At 36.8% G+C, this 24,177-nt stretch overlaps 1 protein-coding gene across 2 annotated transcripts in view; it reads left to right on the forward strand.

Annotated features, from left to right (window-relative positions):
• LOC109079841 (tetraspanin-9-like) overlaps positions 1–24,177 on the forward strand; it is a 175,473-nt gene that overhangs the window by 30,808 nt on the left and 120,488 nt on the right. For both annotated transcript variants that reach the window (XM_042744332.1, XM_042744333.1), the window contains exon 2: positions 10,716–10,791. The gene's annotated coding sequence lies outside the window, so the exon portion shown is untranslated. The remainder of the gene's footprint in view (positions 1–10,715; positions 10,792–24,177) is intronic.

Genomic DNA, 24,177 nt, shown 5'->3' on the forward strand with positions numbered 1-24,177 from the left:
GTGAAGTTAGAGCTGTGATACTGCTAAATATTATGGCATGTTGCTTGGGAAAGGCCATTCACACCCAATCTGAATTAATGGTGAGAGTCCAAAAAGGCACGGTGATGCACATCATTAACAGTTGCCCAACAGCAATTCGACTTTTCCACATGCCTCCTTCATAGATGTGTCTGAAATATTTCTATCATATTTTTGCTTTGGTTCTGAAAGATTTCGGTTATAATTTGGTTGGTTACAATATACAAAAATGTTGGTGTCAATAGTATTTTTCGAATAAATTAATTTTTTTTATTCAGGCATAATAAATACACATTTGTCTGTATTCAACAATATTAAAGTTTTTTTTTTTTTTTTTTTTTTTTTTTTTTTTTTTTTACTGTATATTTTATCAAATAAATGCAACCATAAAAGACTACTTTAGTTAAGGAAATTTTTTATTTTTATTTTCTTTGTAGCCTAGCTAGTTGGTTATAAAAGAGTTAGTTTTGTTATTTTTATTATTTTGGCCTTCTAAAATTGATTCACTTTTGTTATTCCTTTTTGTTTTCTGAACTGTAACATTACAAACAATGTAACAGTACGCCACATTAACCTCAGGAAAGCCGTTTAAGTTTGCTAGGGAAAAAAATAACCCTAAAAAGAAACATTTAGCTAAATATTAAATATGTAACTACTATATGTTGTATTTAATGTTTGTATAATTTAATAAATCTGTGTGAACAAATCATGAAAACATTTGCTACTGTTTAATTGTTTATATTTCAACCATGAACTGGAGTAGAAGTTGTGTGTGTATATATGTATATGTATATGTATGTATGTATATATATATATATATATATATATATATATATATATATATATATATATATATATATATATATATATATATATATATATATATATGTATATATATATGTATATATATGTGTATATATATATATATATATATATGTATGTATATATGTATGTATATATGTATATATGTATATGTATATGTATGTATGTATATACATGCGGTATGCGGTTTTTCATTTTGAGTTCATTTTAACTCACATTCAGCTTGGGTAAAAGATTATTTCTTTTACTGTGCTGGTTGAAAAATTTCTGTCGACCTCAACTTCAAGTTCAGATGCCCTGTTTATGCCAGACCAGGCTGTCCATGAATTGAGCAAAGCCAGTTATGGGGTCTGTCCCCAGTGACCTGTCCTGGCCTGGCCTAGCCTGTGTGTGTGTGTCACAGAGAGAGATTTTATGAGCTGCCATAAGCTCATGAGGGATCTCACCATGGCCAAGTCTACATTTACAGGCTGCTATAAAGCCATTTGAGGGATAAAGGGAACAGGGGGGTCGCTGGACTGTATCCGATATCTCTGTGTGAGTGTACTAAATAAAAGGAAAGGAAAATGGAGAACTTTTATTGTGGAGCCCAGTGTGTAGTTTTGCACCTGCTTATTGTGAGCAAGCAAGACGTAAATGAGCGGGCTGCATCAATCTCACAGTTGATCAAGTCAGCCCTAAGCATATCTCCTTATCCCACAGAAAGCAACTATTCCTTTATTTTATGCAAGGCTCCATACTTTAAAAATGTCAAGGGAATGACTGGCTTTTTAAAATGGAGCATTAGGAGGCATATTACTTCTTAAGTTGCCAAATTACATAATCGGTCGATAAAGATGGATGTTCAGAAGGGCTGAAGTTCATTGAGTTCAGTGTGTTTACCTTTGAACAGCAGTCATTGCTGAATAGTTCACTCCAAAATTTACTAGGACTGTGTTTCCCAATTTAATAAAACAAATAAACAGATATTGATTCTTAAATCATAGGATTGATCTTTTAGTTAGTTAATAATTTTAAATCTATGGCTGTTGTTGATGTTAATGTTATAGTAATGTACCAAGTGAGATGGTTCCATGTATAGAAAATATGATGAGAATCTGGAGCATTTCCACAAGGACTGATAGTGAACTGAATAAATTTGTGAAATGTTTGTATTGTCTCAAATGTTTATGGTTAGTGTCCACATTTGTATCCATTTTAGTCCCAGTTTGGAGCTTCGCCTTATCCTTTGTTTCTGTTATCTAAGCTCGATCTGTCTCTGGATTATGCTCTCTTCGTTTACAGCGCTGCAGGGTTGTTGTATGACACCCCATGCATCTACCTGAGCTCTCTGTATTAATGCTTGTGCCTGTTTAGCCTCTCTGCAGCGATCCCTCAATTCAGCCCACTGCCCAAACAACACATATTGCTCAGCCGCTGGGGAGATGCTAACAAACTCCAGCAGATCTCTGTACTGGGGGTGTGCCTTTAATTCATCCTGGAAAAGTTGTCCCTTGAGAACAGGTGGCTGTATCAGCCACATGGAGCTTAAGGTGCCAGAGGTCATTACTAGCTGCTTTATTGTCCACAGCAGTCTGTGAAGGGACTTGTGGCGTGTGCTGCAAAATCAAGGTTATGGCCAGGGGTCAGATGACATGGGCTGCTCCCATGTGGCTCCACAGGGCAACTAATGAACTGTCTGAGGTAGTGAAATGCCTTCTGGCCTGAGAGAGTACATTGCATGTGCGTCTAGTGCTCATAAGTGCTTAAGTTTATTCCTTCCTCCTTTGTGTATTTATATGAATGGGCACGAAGAAAGTGGCAGTGGTGATTAATCATAAAAATTGCATGACTGGATAAAAAAAGCATTTAATTTTTAATTCTCTGATTTAGTTACAGAGGCAGCACCTTACAGTGTGATTGAAGTTGGGACAGAACTGAACGCAGCCCATATGTTTACATGCATTTTAAATGTTTAATTTCAGCTGGGCTAACACAGTCATTTGTCTTTTTAAAATTTAAATTCTTTAGTTCAGCTGAAACGTTGTCAGACTAACTGACCTAGATGATGTGATTGTGACTTGTTCAGCATGTATAGACAAAATTCTTGAATAATTAGTTCTATATTGAAATAGTATTCATATCCAAAAAAGTGTGTGTGTGTTTGTGTGTATAATTTTTTTTCTTCATACTGCTTCCTGAAAAGTCACGTATGTGGTGAAATGCTAACACAGTGACACAATGTAAAGGTTAAAGACGTCTGACCAGTGCAGATGTAAATATAAAATAGCACAGATGGTTGTAGTCCAAATGACCCACATGCTCATCCCTTTTTCTGAATATGATTAATATTTTAGTTTAACTTCTGAGGTCTTCTGTATTCATCTGCTCTATTATGACCTTTCAAAGTTTCTTTCAGAATTCTACCTTCACAGTATGACTTCTCAATATCTCTAGCCTTGCAGGATCCAGTAAGTGGAAGCTGAAAACTACATCTTGTCCTCTGCCATATGTCCATGCATTTATTGTTTCCACTCTTTTTTTTATATTCCTCTCCTCATCTGCCTCCTGCCTTGAGTGCTTTCCCCTTATTTAGCCCTTGTTGCACCCATGTTGCACACTCAACCCTTTAGCACACAGCTATCATGCTACCAAGCAGGGATGTTTGAATCACGGGTAACGAGCAGCCAAAGAGCTGCTATTTATAGCACCTGCTCCACAGCCTTGGAGCGGCACATCAGAGTAACGTAAACCTATTAATCTTTTTTCTCTGCTTGTTTAACTCGTACTCGCATTCCTGTGGCATTTTAAATAACCATGAGTATCGATGTATGTAAGTATCTGCTCTTAGGCCGCTGTGAACATAATGCTCTAAATCTCTTCTAAGGCAATTCCACCACTGGTTGGCACTCACTCACGATCATCAGATGCATACACTGACTTGATTTTTATTCAAACCTTTCATTCATCCTCTTTAATCCTTTCAACTGATAGTCTGTTGGTTGAAATAGCAATAGAGAAGTGCATTGGGACATTTTTTTTTTTATCCTGCAGTGCACAAAGGCTTACATCCCAGTGGAAACTAAGTAAGGGCCAATTAGTTTTTTTCTGAAGAATAGCTCACTGAGTAACCGAATCTCACTGAAAATATTTCCCCCAGGTTCACAGAGGAATTCTGGGAGGCTTGTGCAATGATGTCATGCTGCCTTTAGGATGATGGGCCATATCAGGGCTCTTGCAAGGCGCTGACAGCTCATCCTGTAGTTATGCCACATTCGCTGCTCACTGTACAGTGCCATGGCAAGCGTCTGAGCGGGATCAGAGGGGCTGAATATCTCGGGCTTGTTGGGGGATGGAGAGAGATTCACAGCTGCTGTTCACCACTCAGAATTCCACCGGCTACTCAACCATTCACATTTGTTAAAATTTGGCCAGTGCTGGGAATCTTGGCTAAGTTGTCGTTTCAGGTGCCAGCATTTGCACGGGGATCAGGAAGGAAATTCCTTGTAAAAGGGGATGGATGGTGTGGCTGTGGACTGGTGTGCATTTTCAGAGTTGACCACTGAAGTGCCTTTCCTTGATTACGTAATTAAAGGAAAATGATGGTACAATATAAAACTTTAGATTTGTATTGTGTTCATTGGTTATAAATATATAAACCATGTTTATGATGCACTGCTGTTTAAAAGTTTCAAGGAGAAGAAATCAATACGTTTATTCTGCAAGGATGGATTAAATTGTTCAAAAAGTGACAAAAAAAAGTAATGTATAATGTTAATGAAGATTTATATTTTACATATACGCTGTTGTTTTGAACTTTATAATAAGATTTTTTTTTTTTGCACCAAATCAGGATATTAGAATTATTAGATATTAAGAATAGATATTATTTCTGAAGATTAGATGTATATTTCTGAAGGATCATGTGGCACTAAAGACTGGAATGGCTGCTGAAAATACAGCTTAGCCATCACAGGAATAGTTACGTTTTAAATTGTATTAAAATAGAAAACACATATTTTTTAATTGTGACCTCTTACTTCTTACAAAAACCTTTAAAAATCATACCAATCCTCAAAGTTTTGTAGCGTATATTATATTACCAACTAAGTAAATAGAAAGAAAGAAAGAAAGAAAGAAAGAAAGAAACTATGCAAACTGATGGCTTCACCAGAATCACGTACCATCAATTGCTAAACTCAGAGCCCATGGTACTGTAGATCTGTTTGTAAAGGTCTATACAGATTTGTAAAAAAAACAATTCCCTGTAGAGAAAATGAATAGGGATTTTGACTTCGGGAACCCAACTGTTGCACTCTATTATCCCTGTGCTGTTATTTTATTGGAAGGGATCCTAATATATGGTGAAAAATGCATGCTGTTTGCTATTTCCAAGGTCAGATGCTAAGCTATAAGCTTATTTTACCAAGGGCTAAATGTGCATTGCTGGACAGTGCTGGCATCATGATGAAAATTATAATAAGATTGGCGTTTGTCACAGAGATTTTTTTTTTTAACCTCTAATTTGTAAATGACACATGGTCATGCATATGTCATGCAATATGCCATATACACAGATTTTTCCCACATCCCTGATCTTTCCAGTACCGCTCACGCATCTCTGCCTGAACACAAAACGGCAACATGATCCTGTGCCAAAGGTGACTGGCTGCGTTGTGTTGTAATTATAAAGCAGAAGGTGAAGACAAGGACCGCCTGCCCTCTTACACCCACCCCACGCCGCAGGGATCGTCTTAATAAAGATTACCTTCAGATAAGCCTGCGTTGCCTTGGGTATGTTGGGTGCAGTTGGAGGATGCGATCTCGTCAGCGACAATAAAAAGCTAATCACAGATAATCACCTCGCTGCAGGCAGGCAGGGCTTGTATCTCTGCTTTCCCTGAACTATTGAGTTTGCGGCGTACAGGAGGCTTTTCAATCAGCCCACCATCTGCTGCTCAGGTGCACACGAGCCACACTTTATTTTGACTGTTTGTCGAAAAACAACACTTTAATAAAGGAGACGTATGAGTAATCGACAAAAGAGACAAGACTGTATTTGTGTAAACAAAATGTTTGCTTTGTCTGCTTTTCTTTCTTGAAGAGCGGTTTTATTTTCACTGTGGAGTTCAAAAGCTTACTTTTTTCAACATACCATCGAACGAAATACAAAAGCATTGAGAGAGAGAAAAATCAATGAGACTTTTGTGAATTGATTTTTTCAGGATTAATTCAGTCGTAAAAGTCTTTTCCTTGTGTCTTTTGTTCACTTTCTTGTTTTATTTCTTCACACTCTCCTCCATTATAAAAACTGGATGAGCTCGCGGCCACAAACCGTTAATTGCCTCTCATACATAAAGCCTCATTCTCGGTTTAATGTGGCACTGTATCCTCCTGCTGGCGATGCTAGACAACCCTCTGGTGCTTTTTCTCTTTGCATAATCTTAACGGGTAAAGCCCTCGTTACATCCCCGCAGCTGTGGCAGCGTCACTCATAGCGCTCTCAGTTTACTCTCCTTTTCCCTTCTCCACAGCAGTTGGCAAACTTGAGTCCTCACTTTCTAATCCCCCCCATAAACAACACAAGAGCAGTCATTTACATAGCCCATTAGGAGCGGCACTGAAAGGGAGAGTCCGCACTGTTTAATGGAAAACATTCTATTGCAAATGAATATTTTATGGAGAGGATGCTGTTGACATGCTGCGACGACGCTGTGATACTGTGGCGTGCATTACTCATGTGTTAGACTGTGGAGAGGGCTTTTCTACTGACAGCAGATTAGACAGTCACCCATCAGAAATGTTCCTGTCACTCCACAGGATTGTTACTTGATCTCTTTGATCAAGCTTAAACTTGTTGAATTGATGTTTCAGTTTTGATGGATCAGTTGATGTTAGTACATTTGAAACAGAATTTTGGATTTCAGTATTTTCTAATCATGCAGTACACTACATTTTTTCAATTCAAAAAATTGGCATCCATGGTTCATGCTAACCCAGAGACAACATACAGAACTACCACATTTTGCTATAAGTTTGATTGCATAATTGCTGTTAATAGTGTTAATAGTCTGTTTGTTTACGTCTTTTATTGATTTTTCCGAAAATTTCTGCCGTATGCACATAAACTGACAGTCACCACTGATAAGCTACTACTAAGTATTGTAGAAACTTAATTTTCTGTAAAGTTGCTTTGCAATGATTCGTATCGTAAAAAGCACTATACAAATAAACTTGAATTGAATTGAATTTTATAATTTATTTTATTATCTTTGTAGTTTAGTGTTCTTTTTTTTCCAGAGCGACTTCTAATTTATATAGCTACTTTTAGTTTTTTAGGGCTTCCATAGTTAATGTACCAACTAATATTATCACCATAAAATTTCTTAGTAATTATAATTGATATCTGGTGCCATTTTATGTTTAATACAGGCAGTTTGTAGCGTTTACTAGTTATAATGTACCTATGACTAACTACGTGTTTAATTAGTACTTTTTGACTTCATTTTAAATATTATATCTATTATTTTAGCATTTCTAATGGTTAAAAAACTTTTAATAGCTAAACACCTTTTGGGCTGTAGTATGTGATCAATATATTGTAAAGACATGGAAGAGTGGAAGTACAGTAGGGTTTTTTTTTTTCCTTTCCCCAGAGTCACCCGATGCGACCAAGCGGCTGCCTCTGAGAATGTCTTCCATCGCTCAGCACTTCACAATGTTTGGCCCGTGTCCAATGCTACAGTAGCCGGCTTGCATTGAGCCCATCTCCTTTACTGCATAGATAGCCATATGCTGAGGAGCTGATTCTGTTGATTCTTATGAAAAATACTTTTAAGTTCTTTTTCATACTAAAATATAAAAATGTAATCTAAAGTAGAGCTTACAGAGACAATGCAACCAGATACATTTTTTTTCTGTGAAAGTAAGTGACTTTATGCGACAACAAGCGAGGAAGTTAAACAATTTTAATGCCAGTGAGCAGATATATTGATATGCTTTTACTGATTTCTGCAAGACCTCTTTGGATACTACCTATATTGCAATTTGGCTTTGAATATATAGGTTATAGACTGATCAGATTTTCTTCTTTCTAAAGCAGTTTATTTCAAAAACTGTGGCATCACTTTTCATTTGTTACTACTTTCAGACCCAGAGATCCTTCAGTAACAATTGAATCCCCAGGCATCAAACATTCCGCAAGTGTGTCATCATACTCTGGGTTTGTGTCCTTAATGCTCTTCCTGCGTGAAGAACGAGGAGGAGAAAGTCCGAGCATCCTGACCGGAGAGAACGGCTGCAGCTGTTTGGGATTTAAGTGTAGTAGCCTTCCCTATCATGGACCAGGATTACTAGAACTACCTCAGAGACCGTTAGTGAGCTAGATCGTGGCATGGCACTGATGGATGAGAGTGTGCACACGTGAGTGCATGCATCAGCTTGTGTGTGTCTCTGCTGTGTGCAAATGGACTTATGTGAACAGCTGTTGACGCTGTGTTTGCCACCAGAAAAAGTGCACACTACTTTCACCAATCTGTTGTTTGTTTGAGTGCAGACTTAACCCCGGCAGGTCCTATCAAGAGCGGCATTGTTTGCACGAATTCCCTTTGCCTTGCTCAAGGAGCTTTTCACAGCATAATCAATAAGTTTTACTCATTCACATCAATAGTGCATATCACTTACAGATGTGCTAAGCTGGCCCTTCTCCGGGTCATGTCCGCACTCCACTGCATTTTCAACTCATATCGGATTTGTTTCGAAGCAGATGAATATCCTCTCGAGAGCCGTCCTGGAGCGCCCTTCTGTACCCTTGTACCTTGACGCACAGCTTGTGAGACAAGGACAACAACTGCTGTTGTCCTCGAAGACCCAGCATGCATTGCATTTCCTCTTCAACACTGCTTGAGATAAGCTTACAAATCAAGCCCCATATATTTTAATTCTCTTTCCTTTTTTTCGTCATCCTTTTTACTTTCCATTTTTTTTTGTGAAAGATCATCTCAGCTCATTGTGAAAAGGTCACATCGGTCGCTGTTTCATATTTACCCTTGAGGCTATAATCTTGCAGCGCTGAAGCTCATTTTGATGATGAGTGGTTTGAGTTAACAGAGAATCGGCCCTTCCACCCCCACGCAGCTCTTCTGCTCGGTGTAATGAGCATGTGCTTTGAATTTTTAAAGATGTCCAGTTGTCATTGGATCGCTAGGAGACAGAAGTCCACTTCCGGAGTACTACAGACTGTTAGAATAACATGGGAACTGAGTAATGATGTCTCTGAGTGCACTCTTGTTTATTGTCCTTGGATCAGTGTTGGTTGAGTATTACATACTGTAGGATGGTACAACAAGCTGAATTTCATTTACTCTAATTGCAGATCTTTATGTATTATGTTTACTAAATTTTGCTTTGATGTTTTAACTTTATTACTTGAAAAGCAGTTTTACTGATTGCATGTTGTCCTGTTGGATCTAACTGAGGAAGTTTCACTCAACAAAGGCATACAGTGGCTGTTTTTTTTAATAATGAAAGAGGCCTTTCTTTCCTTGTGGAATTGAAAAAGAGGCTAGTTGTTACATTTTAACCACCCTGTTCACGCCAGATTCTCTTCAAAAATGAACATATTGACTTTAAAAGCAAGGTTTCACAGTTTTAAAACAAGAGACGGTGTCCATAGAGATTTTGGTAAGAGAGAATGCAGCTTTGGTCGTGCTGATGAAAGAATGTTCTGGCACCCTGATCTGAAATGGATTGGTGATGTCAACCTGGTGCATGGAGAGCAGGAATGATTGGGAAACATTTGGATCGTCTTTAGCAGCCCCACAGCTGCATTCGCAGCACTCTTGGAAGGAGCCTTTCTATGTATCTGAGGGACTGCTGAGATACCATTTCTCATCTTAGGAGGGAAATGGAAGGCGGAGGTGGCGCTGTTGTAACTCATGTTTCAATAGGAGAGGGGTGGCCCAAGCTGTGCGTGCATGCATGTGAGATTGGGGTTTTAAATCTGCTTAGACATCTTCTGCGCCCCTCGTCTTAGCCGCGTTATAGAGAACCATCATTCACTCAACACTGCCACAGCTGCTTTATTGCACTCACTGTATCCGTAGCCTGCAAATGACTCCTCGACTGAATGTGTTTGAGAGTGTGAAGTTTTTTTTGCTTCTGAATTCACGCATACTTGCCTTTTAGTTTATGTAATTGAACTTTTAAAGTCAATCTAGTAAGTATTCAATGTCCTGAAGGTTATGCACGTACGCATTTATAAGTAGTTTACAGTTAATTATTATTATTCCTCATCAAGATTTTAGGTTAAAATTTGCTAATTTGTATAAGGAAAAAGTACTTAATAAGCCTGGAGTTTTTCACAATTTTAAGCACATTTTTACATTCACTGGTTTATTTTGAATATATTTTTATATTTAAATTAAGTTAAATAAAACTACAAACATTTTATGTAATGTTTTATTAATATCAAGAAATTGTTAATTGCAGAAAAAATTATTAAAATAATCTGAGATTAAATATAGTGTCACACTATTTAATTTCATGCAAATTCCATTCAATTGGAATGTAATACTATGATATTTGTTGTTGATTCATATTATTTTCCCTGTTCATGTGTCCTTGGTTTTGTCAGTAGAAAGGAAGATATTGAGTTATTTTTGACATAACATGCACCAATGAAGAATGCACAATAGGTCCATTAAATAATTTATTAAATAACTTTATGTATACTTATGAATACTATGTTTTGATTAATATATATTTATATTATTATTATTATTATTATTATTATTATTATTATTATTATTATTATTATTATTATTATTAAATTACTAATTCCTTATCTTTTGTTGTGCTTTCATAATTGAAATATGGTGTGTGTGTGTTTGTTTCAGGAACCTGCATTCTGTGAATTCTGGAGGCAAATTTTTGGAGGCAGAGGCCATCTTCAATTTGTTCTGAACGGGAAGGGTAAGACTACCTTTTCCAAAAGCACAACACTGATTTAATTCAATAATGATTGTACCATATTATGATTTTAAAAAAGTGAAAAAGGGGAGACACTATAGAAACAATAATGTTAGAATCCATATACTCCAGCTTTATGAAAGTAATTGCTGCCTTTTAGTTGAAATTATAGATAATGAATTCTGCCAAATTCTCTGAAACGCCTTTGGAGACGGCTTATGGTAGATAAATGAACATTGAATTCACGGGCAACAACTCTGGTGGACATTCCTGCAGTCAGCATGCCAATTACACGCTCCCTCAAAACTTGTGGCATCTGTGGCATTGTGCTGTGTGTTAAAACTGCACATTTTAGAGTGGCCTTTTATTGTGGCCAGCCTAAGGCACACCTGTGCAATAATCATGCTGTCTAATCAGCATCTTGATATACCACAACTGTGAGATGGATGGATTATCTCGGCAAAGGAGAAGTGCCCACTAACACAGATTTTAGACAGATTTGTGAACAATATTTGAGAGAAATAGGCCTTTTGTGTACATAGAAAAAGTCTTAGATATTTGTGTTCAGCTCATGAAAAATGGGGGCAAAAACAAAAGTGTTGCGTTTATAATTTTGTTCAGTGTAGCTGCCCATGGCATTATCAGGATTGGCTGGGAGTAAACCGACTTGATCCAATGACGGCTTTAAAGATGCTGGGATGACATTACAATAATGATAGTTTATGGCACACCTTAAGAGTTTCCTCTAAATGAGAAACCTCCATTTGGATTTAAGAGATATAGCAGACTGGCCCCAAAGCATCATAAATCACATTATTCTCTTATTAGCGTTGAAATCTATTAAAATGATGTCTTCCCATACTATCACAAAATGCTGACTTATAGAGATTCTCAAACATATCTCAAATCATCTCTTGCTGCCTCCATGGGCTCTATGAATAGCCTGACCCTTTATAGATAGTCATGCATCTCTTGATTGGGCCTCATATGAACCTCATGCTCTGATATTTGACGACATAATTGCCTCTCTCACAGTGCTGCTGCTAGCGGTGCGCTTTGTAAAAATACTGCATGTGATCTAACAGGACGTCTCACTTTCTCTGGGGCTCCTTAAATGCAAAGCAAGTGCGTGTGTGTGTGTGTAAAGGTGCTCTAGTTGTTCTCCTAACCGCCCGAAGGCCAGTGCATCAAGGCTAGTGTTGCCAAACTGGCTGGCTAAAATTAGTGTGAGGCCAGATAACCTGCAGCAGTGGATCAAAGGCGAGCTGACCGGCTGGCGTCAGCATGGCTAGGGAGACAATTATGCGTTCGTGTGTTTGTGTGTGTGTTTGCTAAACATTTAGTCAGTGTCATCACAGAGTATGTATGTAGACTTAACACTAGGGGTATAACGGTTCAACTTACAGTTCGGTTTGCATTGGTTTCGGTATGGTTCGGTATGTGCTGTGTTTAGGGGGGAAAAAAGCTATGTGAGTGATTTCCTTGTTTTTGCTGTTTGATTAAAGGGATACTCCATCCCAAAATGAAAATTTTGACATTAATCACTTAACCCCATGTTGTTCCAAACCCGTAAAAGCTCCATTTGTCCTCGGAACACAATTTAAGATATTTTGGATGAAAACCTGGAGACTTGACACTGTCCCATAGACTGCCAAATAAATAACCGTGTCAAGGTCCATAAAAGGTATGAAAGTTGTCGTCAGAATACTCCATCTGCCATCAGACGTGCAATCTGGGTATTATGAAGTGATGGGAACACTTTTTGTAAGCGAAGAAAACAAAAATAACGACTTTATTCAATAATTCCTTTGTCAACGGTCTCCTCTGTGTCTCTCATTATCACCGTATGCTGTGTATGCTCTTCTGTGTCACCCGCACCACAAGGATAGCTTTGATTTCAAATAAAACAGTGTAGGGCTGGGCGATATATCTAACGATATAATCATGTGCATCTAGTCAGTAAATCTGGTTCTGTGATTACCGCTAAATCACCATCACCTGCTTTCAAATGGAGCGGCATTTAATAGACAGAGCCGTAGAAAACTTACAAGCTACGCTCATTATCCCAGATGAATCGCCTTCGATAATGAACGCGATATTGCGTAGCTTGTCAGTGATCTACGGCTCTGTCTATTAAATGCCGCTCCATTTGAAAGCAGGTGATGGAGATTTAGCAGTAGTCACAGAACCAGATTTACTGACTAGATGCGCATGATCATATCGTTAGATGTATCGCCCAGCCCTAAAACAGCGCATCCTTGTGGCACACGTTCTGAAATGCAGGTTTGCGCACTTCGAAAAAGCGCGCACAAATCTTCTCATGGCCTGTGCAAGTTCTCATTCGTGTTTTCTGGCTCTTGAATGATTAAAGTGGCAAGGCTTAAAAACAGTTTAGTTTAAATACAGATAGCAACGTGTGCTGTTCACCCGTGCATGTGAGCAATCAACTCCCGGTTGCGACACGAATACATTTTCTACGCGTATTTGCGCTTTGAATTGAAAATTGCATCCGGGCAGCGCAGCTGACACAGAAGAGCATACGCTGCTTGCATCCAGAGGATATTCTCCAAAATGGCGCTACGGTGATGCAGAGAGACAGAGGAGACGAATTGTTGAATAAAGTTGCTATTCTTGTTTTCTTTGTGTACAAAAAGTATTCTCGTTGCTTCATAGCGTTATGGTTGAACCTCTGATGGCAGATGAACTATTCTGACGATCTCTTTCACACTTTTCTTGACCATGACAGTGTAATTTACTAGGCAGTCAATGAGACAGTCACAAGCCTCCTGGTTTTCATCCAGAATATCTTAAATTATGTTCTGAAGACGAAAAAAGCTTTTACGGGTTTGGAATGACATGGGGGTAAGTGATTGACAAAATTTTTATTTTGGGGTGGAGTAACCCTTTAACACACTGTGATATCATAGTCACAGTGTAGTCTTAGGGTGTAGTACTGGTTGAAACTAAAGGTTGGTAGTTGCTGTGCTAGCAAAAGTGTTTAATGGTTTTACCGTGTTTTTTAGACATGGGGTAATGCCATATTCTGTGAAGTGCCCTGGAATGCCATGCTAATTGTGTTGTCTGAAAATGATAATCGTAGGATTCTCACGTGCATTTTAGTAGTCAAACCTTTGGTCGTTTATATTTATAAAAAAAAAAATAGTTTCCAGAAAAATATTTAGCAACAAAAACTTTTTTACAGTCACTGAACTGACTGCGTTTACATTAACATCTTGACAAGACAGGTTTTGACCGTAGATGTGCATTTGACCATGCACGTGTACTGTATTTGTATTATCATGAGCGCTTCTCATACGGTAAATACTGTTTGAAGGGGTTAATCAGGGTACTGAATTGAGTTGGTTCTTAATAATCAAAAAAAAATTGTATGAGAATAAATTGGGAGATGCATCTTGTCAGAGATGGTTTTACCATGATGAGAATGCTGTACACTAAAGCATAGCATTCTAAATCCCTCTCAGAAAAGTTGCAGCTGTAAATTCATCCAATTTAATTCACTGCTGCTGCAAAAAAACAAATGTAGGTCGTTGGACAACAAGTTTTCCCATTTCTAGTATTTTCTTATCTAATGCCATCAATGTACATGGTAAAATTACAATATAGTATTGTTTTGTAGCAAGCCATGAACTGACACCCTTGTGCCCTTGAGCAAGGCACTTAACAAGAGGATATTCCCTGTAATAAGTTCTGTAAGTATACTCTAAGTGTCGGCTGAATGACTATTTCAGTGCATTTCCTGAGCATGCTTTGACCGCTTAAAGACTCATTTTACATTTTGTGTCAGGATGTGGTCTAGTGGTGTGATGTGCCCACGCTCATTTATATATACCTATCTGTTTTCATGTGTATTCAGCTGGTGCATCAGCATATTGACAACAGAGGTCACTTAAATATCACCATCTCTGCGTTGCGCTGCCCGTTCCGCCCTGACCACAGGCATGCGGCACAGCTCCGGCCGCGGTACAGGGAGGTCACACGTAACTCAAACCCAGAGAGGATAGAACCAAACAAGGCCTTCTAGAGGCAGCAGTATCCATTTTAGGGTGCTTTCACACTTGAGCTTTTGATCGGACCACAGCTTGTTTTATACTGGTGTGTAAGCAGCAGGCTTGGGGAGTAATGGAATGCATGTAACTGCATTACGTAATCAGAATTCAAAAATCTAGTAACCGTAATCTGTTACAGTTACATCAAAAAACAAAGTATTCAGATTACAGTTACGTTTTGTAAAAAGTGGGAATACTATCAGGATTACCTTTGTTTCATTTAAAATTAAATGAGTTTTTTGACATAACGCTATATTTTGCGTTGCTTCATCATACGGTAGTTCCTAGTTCCTGGTTCCGTTGACGTGTGTTGACTAACGTGAGCCACCTACTGGTACGTGCGCAAACAACACCCGTCTACAATTATTCTCCTCAAACGCGGGATGTGACGCTGCTAAAATTAACTATGATGCTTCCTGCTGGGTAATGTGTTTTCATGTCCTGAAATTTCAGAGTTATTTTTTTTCAAAAAGGATAAAGGAAATAACATAGTTGTACAGTGTAAGCTATGAATGAAGACTCCTACTTTAACAAACTAAGTAGGCCACTCAGCCATTTTGAACATTTGCAGGTACGACTAGCATGGGAATCATCATGTTAGCTAAAATTGAGTGTTTGTTAGTGATTTAAAATTCCATGGTGTGCATGAGTGCAGTTGTATGTAAATGTAAAGTAAATGTATTTATTTATAAATATAAACTATGAAATTAAAAGACATTTCTTTTAAATGTATAGCACTATGAAGGCAGCAACATATGATAGATAGTCCTGATATGTTGCTGCCTCCATCACTGTGCTATACATTAGATTATCAATAGCCTTTCTTTTTCTGTCCTATCACAGGACAGAACAAGAAATGCTATAAATAATCTTATTATAAAGTTTTATAATATGAAAAGCTCCAATACAGAGCAGCACAAATCGCTTATGTGCTTTATAATGTTTTTTGTGCTTTCGTGGGGCTTAACAATAACACAGAATGGTATACGCACAATATCGAATTTGGATCGGTTCGTCTGACCGATACCCGATCCGGAAGAAAATGCCAGTATCGGAGCCAATACTACGGTGGTCGAGAAGTGCAAAACAAATCACAATTCTGAAAACCAAATAACAAATTACAAACGCAAATGCAAATCTAAAAGACAAAATAACAATTCAGAAAACACAACAACAATTCCCGAAAAACCTAAGTCAGAAAACACAACAAATCCGAAAACAAAATAACAATAAATAAATATATATGTTATATATAAATATATATATATAATATGCCCTCCATAAGTATTGGAACAGTAAAGACAAAATTGCTTTCTCTGCTGTGGAGTCAAGACATTTGCTAATATGATTAAAAGATGAATATGCGACAAAACTACAGAATGTCACATTTTATTATTAGGTCTTTCGACATATACATGTTTTACCAGATAAAAAGGACAGCACTTTTAGAGTTCATCCCACTATTTGATGTGAGCATAAGTAATTGTCAAATTCTCCTGTGGACTGTAGATTGAAAGAGCCTTTTCTCCACGCCCTTTGTTTTTCCTATAGTTCTAATTGACTTCCTCTTTTCTTTTAGCATCCAAATTGCTTGCTTTTCTTTCAGAGTCAGCTTTCTTGTCTTCATACTGGTTTGTGTGTGTCATCATCGAATGCAAGACTTAGAATGCAGAAGCAATGGATATAACTAAGACACATTCCCTGCTTTTAATATCTGAAGAATTAACAGGACACAGCTGAACACTTAAAAAGACCTGTGAGACAACTGTTCCAATACTTATGCTCACATCAGATAGGGAGATGAAACTCTAAAAGTGCTGATTTTCTTAGCTGCTAAAACATCTTTGTGTTGAATCACCCAATAATAAAATGTGCCATTCTGTAGTTTTGTCACATATTCATCTTTTAATCATATTTGCAAATGTCTTGACTTCACAGCAGAGAAAGCTATTTTGTCTTTACTGTTCCAATACTTATGGAGGGCACTGTGTGTGTACAGTGTATATATTTATGTACTATACTATCTAGATGGTGAAACAAGACGCGTTTTTAATAGTTTAAAATCGTTTTTACTATAGTTTTTATGTTTTACTTTTAAAGTCATAGTTAAATAAAAGTACTTAGAAATTGCTGTTTTGAATTTATTTACATGCGACTAAAAGGAATCCAAAAGTAATCAGATTACATTACTTTCATATTGTGGTACTTGGATTACATTACTGAATAATTTTTTGATGAAGTAATTTGTAACTGTAGTGGAATACATTTTAAAAGTAACCCTCCCAACCCTGGTAAGCAGGATTCAGAATTCCGGTGTGCATCAGTGAACCATACATGATTCTGCTTGAAATGGGTCACTCGCTGAAGTTAACCACTACTGATGTTTCAGCAAATGAATTCTCTTAAAGCCTAATTTTTAAACTTTTACTACACTAAAATTTATTTATTTTTAATTACATTTTAATTTATTTTTCAAAAATCAAATGTTCCCACCACATTGTTTTCGCCACAGATTATGTATTGTATTTAATAACTTTAGACATACATAAAAAAGAAATAATTTGCACACACTGTAAACATGCAATAATATTTTCACACTTTTTGCATAATTTAATAATAATGTGTTGACTGAAAAACATGCATAGTGGAAAAATACACAGAAATGACAAGTAACACATTTAATTAAAAATTACATTTTGAAGTAGAAAGACTGAAATACGTTAATAATCTTATATTGTTTTATTTATAACTTTGAAATATTTGACAGTGTATTATATTTTATCTCAAACTCTTCACTGACACTGTTGCCTCCTTTATAAACAAATACACACATTTTCTTAAACTTGAATAAAACCTTTTTATTAAATAAATATTTAGTGCTTTGATTCATTATTTATTTTTTAAAATTGTCATGATTTAATTATACAAAAAATGATATATTTATTATGTATTTTCTTAGTTTAGGATTGGACGTATAACTAGGGTAAAACAGTATCTATATATTTTCTAGACATTTCAAAAGTAGCAAAAAATGCAAGGCATGGTTAAAGTTTACTAATTTAAGGAGTCATTTTTGATAAAACAATCATTCATTATCTACCTAAATGTTAAATATTTCTTGCAAGTACCTGTGGTCGTACTTGCGTCAATGAACAGTACAATGTGAAAAAAGACTTGCAGACGCAGGGGATTCAATCCAAACAATCAAACCAAGTGTGAAAACAGCCTTATACACCATTTGCATTTAAATCTACCTCAAGCACTTTGTCTCATGGACAGTTGCTCAAGGGAAAACGGCAGACGCTGCTTAATTGGGTATTGATTGACTACGTTTCGGTAGGGGAGACAATGAATTACCATCTGGAAAAATGGCGGCGAGGCCCTGGACACAAAGACAGGCGGAAATACTCATTCACTCAGCATTTATTTATACAGCTGAGTAATTAATGATGCAGGAGGGGATGCCTGATTAGGCTAAAGATTCGTAAGATTGTGTTTATTTGTGGATGTCATGATGCAGAAGCGTGCATGATTGTGGTGCAGGTCGGTGATGCTGGAGCTAGAAATGGTAAAGTTTGTATGGGAGAGAGTGAGAAAGAATGCAAAAAAAGACAAAAGCATGTGCTTTACCCTGTGAGGATATTAATTTGGCCCTAAATTGGTTCCCTGCATTGGTTTTCATTGTCCTGGGAGTAGTGATGAAGTTTGATACGCTTGCATGGTCATGCTCATTTAGGCACAATTTAAGCAGACTTGTTCATTCGCACAGGCAAAGCAACTGAAACTATTTAAACACTGTATTGTCTTTATGTAATACATTCATGGTGGAAGAACAAAGTGATAATAAATGGCAAAATGATAAACTGACAGCTAATTTTCATTGTGGTGTGTTTAATTAGCGCTCGTTGAGTCAGAGTGTTCATGTCTTTGTCTTGGGATAAAGCTTCACAATGCTAAAATGAAGCTGTATAGCAGCTTCACTATTTTTCAGTTCCAGTCCAATTCCATTTGAGCATTATACAGGGGAATTTGAGCAGGAACGCAAGGTTAATTTCCTTTGTGCTTCTGTTTTGTTGTACCATACCTGCATCACCCAAATGCCTGAAATTGAAAGGGAAATAAATGGCACAATATGTCTCATTTGTTTATTTTTAAACTATGCAGACATGAATTCATACAATGTCTGCTCTCACAGTTTTGTCGCGTGTAGGTGCTTTTTTGTTGCTATTTATCTTAATCAGCCTTTTGTAATAGGACTTTATTTTAAAAAAGCTTTGTCTGAAAAACAAAATGTTTTGCAGGTAGTATACAGAGTTATAAGCCAGGACATGTATGGTTCCTGAAAGGCATTCATCTCAATGGCAGTTGCAAATGCTTCTTACCCCTTAATGGTGTTGTTACAGCATATGATAATTTATTTTTTTAAACAAGATAGCACAAGCTGTATTTGGAAATTAGATACTTTTTCAAAATCTTAGCTTAGTGAATTTGCATAGTGAGTTTTAATTAGCCTTGCCTTCTGAGTCAGTGTCATGAAGTTGGCAATTAACACTCAAACCTGCACTTACCTTGAATTTGTAACCTTTATTTCAACTTTGTTGACATAAAAAGTCTCTTCAACGTCACTTGTCCTAGATTTGTCATAAATCACGAGACATGATGCAATGGAAGTGTGTGCGAATTCACTTTTTTTAGAAGGTACTTTCTTACAACGACACTCACAGGGATTGGCAGCTGTGTTCGGTTTCAGACACAGGCAGAATGTCATAACAGAGTTTAAATCATTTGATAATGAGGAATGACCACACACTGTCTCTGACACACAGTTTCTTTTATTAGAGTATGCTGGCATCCTGCTGTTTATCTATTTAATAGTGCCCATGTTTACCCAGCATGTTTCTCAGCAACAGCAGTCAATATTGCCAGATTATAAATATGGTTTATGTTTTAATAACCATGCGATATTGGTTATTTTTTATTGTCCAGGGAATTAAATACATGATAGATAAAATGTATTTCATCTCCGCTTTTATTTAGGAACTTGATAATTCATAACAAATGATAAGCCTGTCATCAGTGCCAAAAAACGTAACATTTATAATGGCTGAAATGGAAAAAGAAAATTGCATTTTAAGCTACTCTTTCTATGTGTAAATGCCCACCAAAGCTTCTCTGCACTACAGTGTGATTGTGCCTTTAAGATGGCACACAACTTTCTACAGCAATGTCGTTTGAAAGTTGCGGAAGCATTCCACCAGCCCTGTATGTGCGGTGATAGATAAAAGATTGTATTCTATGTCTCATTATTTCTTTCTCAGTTCTCCACCATAGAAGCAATTGCTCCAATCCCCCCATGCTGAAAGAACCGCCTCTCCCCTGCAATTGCCAGTTTGTGAGATACAATTTGATTGTGCCATTCTCTAAGGACTGAGTTTGCCTTGTATTGATCTATCACAGACTAACACCCATTGCCTTTATTAGACTCTTCAGCTTGTATGTATTACAATATAGCATCTATATCGCATGGGTCCTCAAGATAGACAGGACAAGAAAAAAAATTTGCACGGCTAGTGATAACATCTTATTTAACATTTTGGAATGGGACCATTTTAAAAGTTGTCAGTTCGATTTATACTTAACTGTATTTTGGAGAATTGAGGGGAAACCTTTTGCGCAGGGAGTCTAATATAGTTTCCAATCTCACTGTTGTATTAGATTGACTGCTGATAAAATAAACCCCAACTCTGAAGTTTGTGCAAAAACAATAACGGCTGGCAAAATAACAGGCTAGTTCCTGCCGTGGGTTCTGATGGACTTCTTATAACCTGCAGTGGGAGAACTTTGTTAAAAAAGACCTTTCTCACTTCACCTCTGTTTCACCTCACATTCGGACCACCAGTGTGATGACCTCTATCACCCTGTGCTCAAGCTCCAAGACTCATCTCACACCTTTCTGACAGCTCAGTTGCACATATCCTGACAGGAAGGGTTTTTTCGTGCAGGTGATTTGTCAATCAGACCTTTCAGTGATAAGGAAATCTTACTATAAAGCAGCTCTTGAAGATGAACTGCAGAACCTCATTAGTATTTTAGTCAGGTTTTGTTTTTCTTTGGTTTATGCTGTACTGGAATGAAACCTGTTTTGTGTAAAGGGTAGTTTTCAAAGGCACAGTTTGGATGCAGAAACAAAACTCAGGAGTAACCTTGAAGGTGGTATTACATTATTAGGTTAAAGGTGAATATAATTTTTTTTTAAATTGTTTTTTTTTTTCTCATATCTCACTTAGAGACTGATACATAAGTCATTCTAGGTTTGAACGTAGCACATGTACTGATTCAATCAATGGGGTGAGTTTGAGGTGGGATTATATGTTTGCTTGACCAATGGCAGACGGGAAAAGTGGGTTATCTGCTGCTGGTGATGCAGAAATAAAACAAACTTTAAAAATGGAGCCAGAAGGGAACACGGAATGAATGTTAAAGCATTTTTGATTCTGTATTCTAGATTGGATGTCACATAGAGTTGTTCAGGCAGACGGACAGTTGCATTAGTAGTGGCAGCTGATGGGCGTTGGACATTATTGCATTTTTATTTTGAAAGTAAACACATTAAAAGAAGCGCATAGAGCTGCCCCTAGAGAGTATATTATGCAGAATGCGTCCAAAAGAAGGTGACACAGAATGGTAATGTTATTAAAGGAATAATTCAGACAAAAATGGTCATTCTGTCATCATGTTATTCCAAATTGTAGGGGGGTTTTTTTCTCTTTTTTTTTTCTCGTTTTTCTTTTTTTTTTTTGGTTAGGAAAAATAGGAAAAACAACATTTATTTGAAATGGTTAAAACTTTAACATTAAAAATATCACTTTTGCTTCAAATCAATGTATTCTTAATGATTAGAAATATTAATTTCTTTAAAAAACAAACAAACAAAACAAAAAACTTCCCCATCCCAAATTTTTAAACAGTAGTATAGATGGGAAAAAATACAAATCTAAGACACAACATGAGTCATTTCTAAACATACTTTTATTTGACCGTATTGAATGTGTAATTTATTAGAAGATGGGTCATTTTAAAAAGATGCTAATCAGTATATGGATTGTATAAGCATTTTTCTTTTTCTTTCTTTCCTTTTAAGCAAATTAGATACAGTGTGGATTTACGGTTTTATTTTGGATAATAACCACACACTTTGAAGGGAAGGAGATATTTGACAATGTGTACAGTGATGACCACAAATTGTAAGTGTAAGAATGGCAATTAAATAATTAAATAATTTGATTTTCTGAAGCGGTAAGGGGCAATTCCTTTATTAAAACGTGTTTCTGTCTGATAAGAAATGGCTATTAGCCAACAACATTTAGTGCTTAATTATGAAGGTATTTTTGGTGCAAAACAACTGAGCATCTGTGACAGCAGAAGTTGTAGTTGTAGAGAATAGCCACACATATGTACCAGTAAATTTAGAGTCACAGACAAAAGTTGCAAACTTGTAGATTTTTTTTTTCTGTCCCACAAACACAACATAAGTTTCACTTTCTTGAATCCTTTATTGCAGGTTCACAAATCCTATTTTACGAATCACAAATCAAGAAACTTGTACGCTCACATGTTTTGCTACTATTGTTGCAGTGAATATATATGCAAAACACATTCACACGCCTGCATCAAAAATGTGAAGTCTCAGACGATTTTTGTATATCTGCAAATCAGTATGTGAATTATTGCAATGAGATTGGCATACTTGTGTTTTCTTACTTTTTTTTTTTTTCTTGGATACTTTTCTACCATAAAATATAATGACAACGGCATGAATCAGCTGCTAATTTTTGCTTGCAAATGACAAGTTTCACACACTCTCCCTTTTTCTGTGTGAAATATGGTGCAAAAGTGATTTGTGCATCTGTAGAGGCAACAGCTGGCACGTTTCAGAGATCAAGAGAATTCTGGCCAATCAAGAAGAGATAGTTTGGGTGCCTATCAGGAGGGAGAAAACAAACAAAAAACAAAAACGAGCTGTGCGAGCATCTTCGTGGAGCTGACAGCGGCCACCAATAAAGGGACATTTTCTTTCTTTTTCTGAAATCACTCACCGTTATACTGTACCTTTCTTTATATTTTAAATATTAAATGAGTTAAGCTCTAACCCTGATAAAATCGCCTACCTGTAGCCTTCTAGTAATCTTAACTAAGTTAATTAGTAGAGTTGTGTTTGATTACGGTAAAAGCTAAACTGCAGGACAGTGGCCCTGCAGTACCAAGTTTGCCCAACACTGCTTCAACTCACAAAGAGGCTTTTTAAAAGATTGATTAACCTGTCAATTAAATAGATTATTATTAGAGCATCATATAGAAGATGGTTAAATATATTTGTTAATATATTTAAATTATTAACAGATGTACAGAATAACAGTGAGTGATTTTAGAAAAAGAAAGAAAATGTACCTTTATTGGTATTTGCTGCTGTTAGCTCTGGAAGATGCTTGCAGCTCACAAACATTTTTGTTGTTATTTTATTTTTCCTCCTGTTCGTTCGGGTGCCAACTGATGGGCACCTAAACTATACTTTAGAGACTGCTGTAAAATTTACAGTAGCTGGATGTATTATTACTGTATTTTCATTGAAAGTATTATTACTGTATTGTCAGTATTATTACTGTTCAGTTTTTCATTTTTTACTTGTATAGAACAATCCAATTGTGTTACAAAACTGTACAGCACTTTTTTTTTTACAACCCCAACCCCATAAAAATCTAAATAACTCGTTAGCATTTGTCCTTTATACTATTCTTTTTAATTGCTGAACAGCTTTACAGTATTAAACAGGGAAATAGTGTGTCGAAATAATGTGCCGCTCTCCTCTGGCCAGACAAAACCAACAGTTTAATTCTAGGTTGCAACAAAGTCAGATTGCAGAGGGTTCCTGTGGTCTTGTCCCGATGGCCATTTAGACGACAAGGTCTTCACTGGGGATCTGTCTCTGGGGCTCTTCTAGTTGTCCTGGTCTCCACTGACATTCAGGGCTGTAGAGGTCATCTTTAGGTACTGATCCACCATCTGGGCTGGATACGTACTGGATCTGGGTGACTGCAGTGACCATATGATCTGGATACAGACTGGATCTGTTGGCTACAGTGACCTTGGAATAAGAAAGAAACAGACGTAGAGTAGATGCCATTCTTCTAACGATGCAACAAGTACATTGGGTGTTATGGGAAGTGTTCCCGGTTCCGGTTGACCTAATTAATGCAATGACCGAATTTATTTATTTAAAACTGTATTCACATATGCATAAATCTTTTATGTAAAAAATAAATAA

The sequence above is a fragment of the Cyprinus carpio genome, chromosome B18, assembly GCF_018340385.1.
Source record: "Cyprinus carpio isolate SPL01 chromosome B18, ASM1834038v1, whole genome shotgun sequence".
Lineage (NCBI taxonomy): Eukaryota > Metazoa > Chordata > Actinopteri > Cypriniformes > Cyprinidae > Cyprinus > Cyprinus carpio.